The sequence below is a fragment of the Lolium perenne genome, chromosome 4 (genome assembly GCF_019359855.2).
Source record: "Lolium perenne isolate Kyuss_39 chromosome 4, Kyuss_2.0, whole genome shotgun sequence".
Taxonomy (NCBI): Eukaryota; Viridiplantae; Streptophyta; class Magnoliopsida; order Poales; family Poaceae; genus Lolium; species Lolium perenne.
Genome location: NC_067247.2, coordinates 128,651,474 through 128,657,659, shown reverse-complemented (window position 1 = coordinate 128,657,659; position 6,186 = coordinate 128,651,474). Strand labels below are relative to the sequence as shown.

Sequence of the window (6,186 nt, the reverse complement as noted above, 5' to 3'; positions counted from 1 at the left end):
GCAGTTCTGGGAGCCTCCCGGCTCTACGTGTTGCCCGTCGCTACTCGCCGGTGGGTTTTGGTGGCCAACAGCGAGTACATCCACAGAATTGTCAGCGAGAGAACGAATAATGAAAGAAATAAAGAGGTACGAAAACAATATTCATAAATTTATTTTCTTATCATAAGTTGTGCTGAGTTTCAGTAATAGTTATTTGATTGTGATTTGATATATATATATATATATATATATACACACACACATAGCTCATGTATTCATTTGTATCTTATTCTTTTATAGTTGGCAAGAAAGCGGAACAAGCTCTCAATCGAGGACCGCTTCATAGCAATAGGCGAGGAATTGGCGAGATTTTTCCTTCGGGACGTCTTACCACCATTCGCAGAGTACCACTATGAATGAAGATGTACATGTTACATATAGTTTGAGTCGGAGAGTACCACTATGCTATATGTAATAGACATATATAGAGTACGCCTCGGAGAATACCACTATACATGAAGATCGATCTTCATGCATGTACTAATTAATTTGCGATCTTATGCAATTACATGTGGGTTATATTATATGCACCAACTTGATATGCATCACCTTGATCTTCATGTACTACCTAAACCCAAACGTGTTTCTGGTGCATCGACGCGATATGAAACGCTCCGATACCTAAACCCTAAAAAAACCCTAAACCCTGCCGCGGCAGAGATTCATGCATTTTCTCTAACGCGGGTGGAAACCTTTGGTACCGGTTCGTATTACAAACCGGTACCAAAGCTCCCTGGCCCTGAGCTCTCCTGGTGGCCCACGTGGAGGCCCCTTTAATACCGGTTCGTAAGGAACCGGTACGAAAGGGGGGGGGGGGGGTGGGCTTTTGTACCGGATTTTTTATACCGGTTGCGAAACCGGTACGAATGGCCCTCTGGAACCGGTACAAATGTGCGTTTTTCTACTAGTGCAAGTTAGCCAAGGTTGGTTAGCAAGTTAAAATTACTAGATTATTGTACAAATAATAGAAGGTCAACTTTATCTAAGGGCCCTATTTCAGCTGCAATTTTGTGCGGGTGGCATGTATATCGAGTCTTCAAGTTCCACCAAATGTTCTTGGTTCCAAGTGCAAACTGCCTGAAGTGATCCCTAGTGTATCGTTGTTTGTATTTTTTTCAGCCAAAACCGACAGCAGCTGTCCACTAAAATACTCGTCTTTTACCAATGTTTCAGTAACATACCTAATGTATACATACCTACAAACACAATAACGATAAAAAGAAAGGATGATTCTACACGGTGCTATAGCACCATTTTATCTACCGGAGTGCCCCCTCCCAAAATAGTAAATCCCATGTTGTGAAAGCGACATCTTACTAAAAACGGAAAATTACACGTTCACACGGTGTGAAAGCGACAACTTAGGAAAATTACATGTTCACACTATGAAGGCTACACCTCCAAAAAGTATAAAGAAAAATACATTCGGATCAACCGTGAACGACTATGGATGTAAAAAAATGGAAAAAAATACAACATCTTATGCTATCGTTAGATGTATAAAAAAGGGGTTAAATGTAATAAAGTGGTAATTAGATGTAACAAAATTCTAATTAGGTGTAAAAAATAATAATTAGATGTAAAAAATCAGAGGTGTTCAACTGCTTGTTAGAGACGTAATAAAAATAGTGGTTACATGTAATAAAATAGTATTTAGATGTAATAAAATGCTAATTAGGTGTAAAAAACAATAATTAGATTAAAAAAAATCAGAGGTGTTCAACTGCTTGTTAGACGTAACAAAATAGTGCTTACATGTAATAAAATAGTATTTAGATGTAACAAAAAATTAGAGATGTATGCAAAAATAGTCTATGCATGGTTGTAAAAAGAAGAGACGAATTTATGCTGAACAAGATACAACTGGTCGGACTACTATTGAACAAGATACAGTTCTGGCCACTGGATGCTGAATTGTTGATCCTTGCCGTGGAGGAGACCCTCCTTCTCCAGTCTGTAGGCCAGTAATGCTAACAATATACGAGCCATGGATGCCTGCGATCAAATCGATGGAACCAGGGCAATATAGGGAGCCAGTGAAGGCGGGCAGGTCGCGCTGGGTGGACGAGTACGCGCCATCGGCCCACCGTCCTGCGCACCGGCGCGCGGCCGGTCGACGAGCAGCCTGTCGTGGTCAGAGGCGAGCAACAGGTCGGCCGCCGGCGTCGAGTCGACGTGGTCCAGGCCATCTACAGAACGCGCGGCCGGTCGGTGAGCAGCAGCCCATCGTGGTCGGAGGCGAGCAGCAGGTCGGCCGTATGGCCATCTGCAGAACGCGCGGCCGGTAGGCGAGCAACAGCCGATCGTGTGGTCGGAGGCGGGCAGCAGGTCGACCGCTGGCGCCGAGGTCGTCGTGGTCCTGGGCATTTGCAGAACGCGCTGCCGGAACGCGAGCTGCATCCGTGAAACCTACTACTCAAGATGCACGATGTATAAAAAAGAAGAAAAATGCATCAACCGCTCCAAAAATTATACCAGAACTGGGGGACTACTATTGCTACATCTGGGAACCGAACCATGTAAATATCTACCTGCTGTTTATTTTGGCGACGAACGAGCAGAGGGTCGGCAGCCCCGGCGGCAGGTACATGCCCATGCCCTCAGCGACGGCGCCCATGGGGATCTACGACCGACGCAACCACCCGCTCGCTGACACTGGCGCTAGAGGCGCCGTCTGGGACGACCCGTTCAAGTACATGGCCTCCGGGTCCGGGGCGGCGCCCGGCTTCAACGGCCAGCAGAATATGGCCTGGAACTAGCCGAGACCAAGTTCGATCCGGCTTTGCTGCATCCGGTGGCAGCGCAGAGCGTCGACGCCCTCGTGCTGCAGGAAGCCCAGCTGCCACCGTCGCGCGACAGCTCCGACGGCGTGGAAGAGGACGCGCTCGGGGCTGGCGCGGAAACAGAGTTGGGCGTCCTCCCGCGGCGCGCCATGGAGAAGGGGCACCGCAGCTCGTGGTGAAGGTGGGCGTCCTCCCCGGCGGAGGGGGAATCAGAGGCGGCGATGCGAGCCGGGGGAGGCGGTGAAGCTAGGAGAGGCGGCGGTGTTGGTTGCAGGGGTGGCTGCGGTAGTTTCCGGTGACCTCAACTCTCCGGCCACCTCCTCTGTTTTCCCCCGATCTGGATGTGAGATAGAGAGCAGTTATGTCTTGATGTGGCCGATGAGAAAAATCTACGAAGGAGGTGCGGTACTGCGGTTATGTCTTGATGTGAGCACGGTTGCTTAGATACTGGTAGGACCGCTTGATTTGCATCTGACGGTTCAAACGAGAGAGCACTCCCTAAGACCGGACAGTGCCCCAGCACCTAATAGAAATTGGGAAAAAGAAAATATGGATAGATGCATTGCCTGGAATGAGATCTCCAACAACGAGAAGAGCTAGTGTTCTTATTTCGAAGGTCCGTCCAAACATGCACTCCATTTCGAAAAAAAAAGTCCAGACATGCACTAGGTGTGTTTTTGACCCCTTCTATCAGCACGTGAATCTCAACGCGAATGCATTAATAGAGTGATCAGAAAATTTCAGCCACCTAGATCATGCAAAACCAACCATTCTAATGCGGAGCTTATGAGGAGCGAAGGAAACTACAAAATTCCATTGATGTCTAGCATCTCTGTAAAATTCCGTTGACGTCTAGCATGTCCGTGAGCCAATGTTCAAGTAGTCGAATGAGTACACATTACACAATGAACCCCATCTCACGGAGCTTCTCCGGGTACAAGCTCCAATGGTGCATATCTACTTTCCCTCGGTACAAGATCAGGCAATGTTGTGAAGGATCAAGCTCTGTGCAGTACATTTCCCTTGCTCAATCCCAAGCATCTTCTTCCCGATGTGTCCTATTCTCAAGCTAACATTTTTTTTTGTTTTCCATTGCTTTTGCCAAAAACTGGGATACAAAAAGAAATGATAAGGTGCCGAATCTGGTTCCAAAGCATAGGTATATATAGATAGATGTGTAGGGTGTGTTTGCTAGAAGTATTTATTGTGGATAATTTACATGGATTATTTTGCACGGAAGATTTTCATAAATGATGTTCATCCCTGCATATACTAATTAAATATAAAATTGATCTTTCTCATTCAATAACGAGGATAAAAAAGGGATGTACGATGAGGTCATTCATGGAAGGTACTCTTCGGAATTCCAAGTTTCAGCGTATTGTAATAATATTCAATGAGGCTATGATAAGATGCATAAGAGGAAGTTAAGAGAGATGAAACATGATTGTTTTACTTAAGCCACTCAATCATGCAAATCACTCCCTTCAATTCTTATCAATGTCCAACTGCTTCAAATGTGAAGGTATTAGATCTATGTACTAATGTAGTCATGCTAAACATGTCCATAGAAAAAAGCAAGGAAGAATTTGTAGTTGGAAGATCCTTCTGGTTACTAATGCATATAACATACGTCTTTATGATTCTAATAGGTTTTCCTGTAAGTTAGTATCATTGTGGTTAGTCTGAATAAGTGCGTAATATTCAACTTTTTTTCAGAAACATGAGACAAGGAAGGTCCAGCTGGAGTCGGTTTCAAAATTGGTTCTGCAATTGCAAAAAGAAGATTACGGTGCCTTCTTCCTTGCTATAATAAAGGTTTGGTGCTACCTTTTAAGAAGAAGGTGATTGAGTAAAGCTTTCGCCTTGAATTCAGAAGGTAATTCAAACATTTATTCAGAAGGCTATCCGTTGCCAAATCAAAGTCTGAAGTAAATTTCACACAAATGAGAGAAGCAACAGTGTAACTAATAATACTAACTCTGCACCCTTATCCATGCAGTAAATTTCACACCATTGAAAAGCGGCTGATGGTGCTAACTTGACCATCTTACACGCAGAATCGACTCGGTCAAGCTTCTAAGTATCCAAGTGTGACCCATTGTCTATCAGCTACACTCGCTTGGCAGCTTGCTCGCAGGCGCTTCCTCCTCCAACGACCTGCATAGATATCTGTAGCTCTTGTGGTAGAACAATCGCATGCTAGGATCACAACTTACTCAAAAGGTGCGACCTGAAGGAGAAATACTTTTTAGTCGTAGTGGGCAATGTAATCTTCTTTTGGGACAGAAATGTCTCGCATGTTTTGATAATACAAGTCTGCGTGCCCATGCTGTACATGTATTTTGGATTCAAGAACAATCTTCTCCTCGATAGATCCTCTTCTCTGTTTTTTGCTTTTTTGGATTTTTAAAAATTCCTCATACTATTTTTCAAAGAATCTGATGGTAATTTCTTGCAGTAGATGGTTGGGTTTCGCACCATTTTTTTCCTGTTTTGGATTTTTTAAAATTTCTCATACTATTTTTCAAAGAATCCGATGGTAATATCTCACAGTAGATTGTCGGTTTTCGTAATAATTTCTGGCGCTAACAATAACATATTTAAAGACTCTGATGGTAATCATCGGTTGAAATAGTTAGCTTTAGTAATAATTTGTCGTGTTTAAAATAGCAGTTATTTTTTACAAGGCGGTAACTATCTATCATTTTTCAAAAATAATTTCTTGGTGCAATCCTTGAACAATTTTTCGATGTCAACTATGAAATAGATCGCTAATTATCTAATATTTAATTATTTAAGGGTGCATATTATAGCCACGATAATTTCTCAACGGTGCAACAACGTGGTAATTTCAACCTCAAGTTTAGTTTCAGCACTAATTTTTCACGAGGCGACAACTACCTGTATTTTCTAGAAAGCAATTTCCCAGTAGACATTTTGAACATTGCCGATGTCAACTATGAAACACTCCCATAACTACCTATTATTAATTATTTAAGGTCATATATTTCTTCGCCGGTCATTTTGCAACCACGCACAATGGTAGTAATTTTTACACGAACCTTCAAGCTCAACCATGGTTCCGGACAGTAATTACCCACCGATATTTCTTTAGTAGTGCATAATTCTTCAACGATGATTAAAAAAAATCCAACATCCACCCCCTCTTTTACCCGAGAAAAATAATGTTGTGTTCTTCTACTGTAACATCAAAAAAAAAAAATACTTACTCCACCGTCCATCATATTTTCACTTGGGGTGACCTTCTTCTACGGTAACTTTAGAAAGATAGATTTACTCCATCACCCGTTGCCTCTTTCGGCCGGAGAAATACTACCATTTCCTTTTGTAGCAACACCGA

At 43.1% G+C, this 6,186-nt stretch overlaps 1 long non-coding RNA gene across 1 annotated transcript; it reads right to left on the bottom strand.

Annotated features, from left to right (window-relative positions):
- Nucleotides 1-1,739: 1,739 nt before the first annotated feature.
- On the bottom strand, nt 1,740-3,360 carry LOC127293871 (uncharacterized). The gene is made up of 2 exons (XR_007846199.2): nt 2,571-3,360; nt 1,740-2,451 (listed from the first exon to the last, which is right to left on the bottom strand). It is a non-coding gene; the product is annotated as an uncharacterized lncRNA (long non-coding RNA).
- Nucleotides 3,361-6,186: the final 2,826 nt, after the last annotated feature.